The sequence below is a fragment of the Hippopotamus amphibius genome, chromosome 5, assembly GCF_030028045.1.
Source record: "Hippopotamus amphibius kiboko isolate mHipAmp2 chromosome 5, mHipAmp2.hap2, whole genome shotgun sequence".
Lineage (NCBI taxonomy): Eukaryota > Metazoa > Chordata > Mammalia > Artiodactyla > Hippopotamidae > Hippopotamus > Hippopotamus amphibius.
In genome coordinates, this window is record NC_080190.1 from 47,189,783 (window position 1) to 47,196,572 (window position 6,790).

The 6,790-nt window shown below is 35.9% G+C and overlaps 1 non-coding gene across 1 annotated transcript; it reads right to left on the reverse strand.

Annotated features, from left to right (window-relative positions):
- Positions 1 to 5,092: 5,092 nt before the first annotated feature.
- TRNAK-UUU (transfer RNA lysine (anticodon UUU)) lies at positions 5,093 to 5,165 on the reverse strand. The gene has a single exon. It is a non-coding gene; the product is annotated as a tRNA-Lys (tRNA).
- Between the last annotated feature and the right edge of the window lie 1,625 nt (positions 5,166 to 6,790).

The following is a 6,790-nucleotide window of genomic DNA, read 5'->3' on the forward strand; positions in this document are numbered from 1 at the left end:
CAATAAACAAACAAGATTTAACCATATGATGTCTACAGGAGTACACACAAATAGGTAGAAAGCAAATGAATGAGGGAAAAAACCCAAAATGTAATCATAAAAGAGCTGGAGGCATTATGTTAATACTAGACTAAATAAACCTTAAGCAACATTCCTAGAAACAAAGAATAATTTCATAATGATAAATTATCAGGAAAATATAAAAATTATAAAGGTGTATGCACATGTCAACTGAGTTCCAAAATACATGAAGCAAAAACTTACAGATCTGAAGAAACAAATAATTCAACACTTACAGTTGAATATTTCAATACCCCTCTCTTAGTAATTGAAAGAACAAGACATAAAATCATTAAGAATATTAAAGATGTGAACTGTATCCATCAAATTGATGTAACTGGCATTTGCATTCTACCCCAAAAGAGCAGACTATGCATTCTTTGCAAATTTACATGAAACATTCTCTACAATATACCATTTGCTAAACCACATGCTACACTATATGTGGCATGAAACTGACCATGTGTATAGTCATTGTGGTTTTAAGTCAGTTTGTGGCAGAATAAGAACACTGGGGCAGTCCTGGATTTGAATCATAATTTAGGAATTTACTAGCTGTTAAGTTTTGGACAAGCTCTTCAACCTGTATGAGATTGTGAATGGTAATATTGCCTACTTCAGAGTTTGCTGAAAGAATTCAAGATAATACATGTAAGTATAGTGTTTAAAACAGGAAGTGCTCAATAAAAGGTAACTGATATCATTTCATTATCCTGAACACCCAGAAGTAGCCACTACTGTTTACTTATTTTTTCCTTTGAAGTAAGACGTAGAGAATGCCTTATCTAAGTGATGAGACCACAACCAATCGAAACAAAAATTTGGTATGGAGTAGAGTGAAGTAGTAACAAAACTGCTTCTGGCAGCTGCTTCTGTAACTAGGTAGTGAACAGTCCAATGTCCTAAACATATTTCCATACATTTTGAGTATTTGGGCCTAATTACAGGATCAGTGAGTAGCCAAGATAATTTATATTATGGTTCCTGAAGGCAAATGTTATTCTAGGATGACTAGGAAATAGGTCTCCAAGTTCATAAAAGTGGCAACAATTATCTCATGCCTTGTATTTTTATGCTTTTAATTTATATACTTGTACCACTAAAATAATAGCTATATTTTACTAGCATTTCACAAGTAGATTTTTAAAAACATGGCAAATATTCAGTACAGATTTACATATTCAGTGAGCTCCATGACAGGTGCATTAAAATGCATATACACCCAACCTTCTGTAGTCTGCCACATAGGATTTCACATTGTATACTACAGGACAACAAAAAAGCTGATTTTACTCCAGGAAATCAGATTTAATTATCTATTTTCCCCTGGGTCTCAGGCAGAAGAAAAAATGATTTTCGTTTTTCCTTAGCCCTTACAGAACTAAGGTGATATATTTAATCAATCAGGTTTCTTAGCAGTTATCATGTAGTTACTCTAACATAAAACAGAGTTCAAGAATTAGATTCCAAGACTTGTAAGAAGACAAAATTCCTCTAATAAAGTATTTCTTCACTAGTAATTTATAAGGCATTAATAGATGTTATATGGGGAAAAAAATCTCATGTATGAATAAATTTAAAATAAGGTTAAACAACATTGAGTTACTTTTAATTTTCTTCTTCCCCTTGCTACAGAATATCCCTGAATTTTTAATGAGTACACATACTGTAGGAATTTCTGAGAGGGAAATGTTGAATGCACTGTATCTCCCAAGCTTGTTTAATGAATCCAATTTTTCTGGAAGATATTTTTAAAATTGTTGCTTCTGTCAAACTCACTCTGTACACAAAATGAAACTGAATTTCAGGGTTCATTCAAAGTCACAGGTAATTGTAGAACTAGGATCCAAGTTTTCTGTATCTAAAAGAAGAAATATTTTTCATGTCAATCCATATTCTCCAGTCCATCTTGTGGTCTGTTTTGAGAAGAATTCCAACTAGTCTAATCTCATATCTTTTTTAAAAATTTATAATATTGTAATGAAAAATATCCCTTCTATACTTTTATTGAGTGGTGAATTGATGCAGCTTCTGAAGAATAGGGAAGTGGCTCTAATTCTTTTGATTTTGGAGATTCTTTCATTTTTGCTTTCTTTTTTTTTTTTTTTTTTTTTGCTCTGTTGGGTCTTTGTTGCTGTGTGCAGGCTTTCTCCAGTTGCGGCAAGCAGGGGCTACTCTTTGTTGTGGTGCCCGGGCTTCTCATTGCAGTGGTTTCTCTTGTTGTCGGGCATGGGTTCTAGGTGCACAGGCTTCAGTAGTTGTAGCTCATGGGCTCTAGAGCACGGGCTCAGTAGTTGTGGCGCATGGGCTTAGTTGCTCCATGGCACGTGGGATCTTCCCGCACTAGGGATCGAACCGATGTCCCCTGCATCGTCAGGTGGATTCTCAACCACCACGCCACCAGGGAAGTCCCTCCTTTTCTCGTTTCTATAATTTTTTGATCATTTTCCTCCTACGATACTTCATGCTGCCTCAAGAATATGGCATGTTTTTCACTGTGTATATAATCTAACATTAGCGAGGCCACTCTTTTAAACAGTATAGGCCTGATATTAACCCAGGTTAATTATAATTGTCACAGATTCTGTTTAAACAGTAAATTCACTTTCTCTCAGGATTATAATTATTTCACATACCAAACATTATGTTAAATATTTTTACATTTATATTTTTGTTTAATCCTTATAAGCATGTTATAATATGGATAATATTATTGAGTCTATTTTATAAATCAGAAAATAAACTTTAAAATGTTGAAGGCACTCACCCAAGCTTTCTCACTGTTGAGTTGCAGTTGAAACACTGGCATTAGGACCCCAAAATTACACTCTTAATCACTCACATATGGTTGGCTTAGCTTTTAAGTGCTCCCAGCAGTTAAATATCAAATCACCAAGACTAGAGTCTCTTATTTGATGTGATGACTAAGCAAACAGAAATTATTATGGCAAGATTAATGCTCAACTGGTCCCTCAACAGCACGCCAGCCTCACTCTTCAACAAAGCACCCTTCTTATCTTCAATACAAAGATGATGATTATGCTTGCTATCAGGAACTTTCTAGGTGCAAATGAATGTGACTATTCAGCTGCATCATCAGCAAAGCATTAAGTTATGACAAATCTTTCGCTTATATTTAATAGCCCACCAGCAGGAAGAAAACAACATTTGAACAGAATATACCAAATATTTTCTGTGGATCAAGATTATTATGGAGTATAAAAGAATGAATTCAAGGCCCCATTTGAGTGTTTGAGAAATGATCACTGCTATTCTAACCAACGTGTAACCGAGTCCCATATTTAGGATACGGTTTTAACTTAGGATAACAAAACTTCTGCGTGTATTTTATTTTAGTTTGTCCTTCCAGATCCATTTTCAGCCATTCTGTGCCCTTTTTTGTGCCTCAGGAGGCTGACTTGCAAGAACTTTGGTCACTAAGCTCCCTTGCTCTCTGGCTTCCGGCCGTTCAACCACTGGGAAGCTCTGGATCAGAAAGTGGGAACAGAAACAGGTCAAGGAATTTATTCCCCCTGCTCCCTTTCTGCTGGGATGCTGTCTGGCAGTGGTTCTTTCCTCTTGTCAGAGCGATATTTCCTGTGGGTTCAGGTAACTGCTCCTTCTCCTTGCCGTTTTATGCCTAGAAGTGGTAGCAGCTTTTCACTTTTACTAGCCTGTGTTTCTTGTTGATTCCCTTATTCCTGTCTACATCTCTATAAACAATCCCTCAAACTCTTCAGACACCCCCAAACACCCCTTTGAGTAAGGCATCTATATTCCATTTAGGACCTTGACTGATACACCTAATTTTAAACAATAAACAAATTAGGAGACATCTCCTCTCCACTGTGGAATGGCTTCTCACCACAGTACAGCAAGTATAATATAACCACTATGCAGTTAATGAGTGTTTCCTATTCTTCCTTGTGTTCAACAACTACACCTGTGACCCACTTGAGAGCCAATACACTATTTTGCAATCTACTTGGTGTAACTTTGAATTATAAAGGCCTGAACTGTAAGAAGTTTCTCCCTGAAGAAAAAGTTTTGATTTCTTAACTGAAATACAAATTGAGAATTAAAAAAAATACTTTTAGTCACCATGAACTATCTTCTTTTGTTCTCTTTTGAATCAGATCAAAAGTCACTTCTTTTTGATAGCTGAATTCATTAACTAAGAATTTTGTCTTAACCACAGAGACTATCATTTTAATAAATCATGAAGTCTTTATATCTTAATTTCATCAAGTATAGCTGTAGGATAGATATTTCCAATTTTAACACTCTTTTAGGAGAGAAAAGGGAAGATGAGAAGAGTAAAGGAAACCAGCATCCTCCTATATAGCATAATATTGAAGATACTCTAAGTGCAATATTAGTTATATAAAACGCTGCTCTAACTCTACTGAAGGAAAATGTAAAATCCATGACACATTTATTTAAAGAAACACATAAAAAACAATAAGGACATAAATAAGATCTTCAAAAGTGAGTATAGATTTGTACTGTTGAATATGAAAAATGGCAGCTTTTCATGATCTTATAGGCCATATGATAAATAACTGAAATAAAATTCTACATTAAGGTTTTTATTAATACGTAATTATTAATAATCACTGTCTTTTATCATTTCAAGTATTCAAACATATTTTTGAGACCTCTGAATTCTTTTTTAATAAATTTATTTATTTATTGGCCGTGTTTGGTCTTCATTGCTGCACGTGGGCTTTCTCCAGTTGCCGTGAGCGGGGGGCTACTCTTCGTTGCAGTGCACGGGCTTCTTACTGTAGTGGCTTTTTTTGTTGCACAGCACGGGCGCTAGGCATGCTGGCTTCAGTAGTTGTGGCATGTGGGCTCAATAGTTGTGGCACATGGGCTCTAGACCACAGGCTCAGTAGTTGTGGCTCATAGGACTAGTAGCTCCGTGGCATGTGGGATCTTCCCAGACCAGGGCTTGCACCCGTATCCCCTGCATCGGCAGGCGGATTCTTAACCACTGTGCCACCAGGGAAGCCCAGAAACAAAGATATGCCGCCTGAACAGGGACTTGAACCCTCGACCCTCAGATTAAAAATCTGATGCTCTACTGACTGAGCTATCCAGCCTCCACTGAGTTCTTTTTAATGTTATTAGGAGCACTTAAGATGATTAGTAGGAAGAAATGAATATAATAAGCATTTACTAGGACTTTATTATGTATGAAGCACTATGCAGTATGTTTTATATATACTATCTAAATTATCCTCCAAGTGACCAATATTAGCTGACATTTATTGAGCACTTAGCAAGTACCAGATACAGTTTGAAATGCTTTATACACATGAACTCATTCAATCCTCCCATAAAACCTACGAGGTAGGTACTATTACTATATTCATATTACAAATGAAAACACTAAGGCAGAGAGAGGTTAAGCAACTTGCTCAAAGTTACACATCTATTAAGTGGTAGAACTAGAATATGAACACAAGAACTTATCTCAGAACTCATTCTTTTAAACAATTCTGCTTTTATCATTCCCATTTTACAATGGGGAGAACTCAAGTTTTTTTTTTTAATTAAATAAACTGTTCAAGTCACACAGCTAATAAGTAATTGTCTTAGGTTACTAGCACTGTCATAACAAAGTACCACAATCTCAGTGGCAGAAATTTATTGCCTCAAAATTCTGGAGACTAGAAGTCCAAATTCAAGGTGTTCACAGCGTTGGTTCTTCTGAGGGCTGTGAGGAAAGTTCTATTCCAGGCCTCGCTCCTTGGCCGGTAGACAGTTATCTTCATGTTCACGTAGCATTCTCACTGTGTGTGTATCTGCCTCCAAATTTCTCCTTTTTATAAGGACACCAGTTGTACTGGATTAGGGCCCATCCTAATGACCTCATCTTAACTTAATTATCTCTGTAAAGATCCTAACTTCAAACAAAGTCCATTATGAAGTACCAGGGGTTAGGGCTTTAACATATGAATTTGGGGAAGACATAATTCAACCCATAACAGTAACTTGAGCTAGGGCTCAAATCTAAATGTACTTTCAAGGTTCTGACAATAATAAGTAAAAACCTCATTTTCTCATCAACTCAAATATAAATACAAGCATACCTCGGAGATATTGCATGTTCAGTTCCAGACTACCACAAAAAAAAGCACATATCACAATAAAGTGAACCACACAAATTTTTTCGCTTACCAGTATATATGAAAGCTATGTTTACCCTATGATGTAGTCTATTGAGCGTGCAACAGCATTATGTCTAAAAAAAAAGTACATACCTTAATTTAAAATACTTAATTGGTAAAAAATGCGAATCAGCATCTGAGCCTTCAGTGAGTCACATCAAAGATCAATGATGACAGATCACCATAACAAATATAATAATGACAAAGTTTGAAATATTACAAGAATTACCAAAATGTGATGCAGAGACACTAAGCAAGCAAATGCTGTTGGAAAAATGATGCTAATAAACTTGTCTGACATAGGGTTACCAAAAACCTTCAATCTGTAAAAATCAAAGTATCTGCAAAGTGCAATAAAGCAAAGCATAATAAAACAAGGTATGCCTGTATCACTCACATACAATCCCAGGATCCAAAGATGTGTAGAGACTAGTGGCACTATCCTTCAGACTCCTTTAACCGGGACACCATGTTCTCTCTGGGGCACTATGACATATACATTTAGGACGCTAATTCTCTAAATGAAGGAAGATGATAGATAAATGGAATGACAA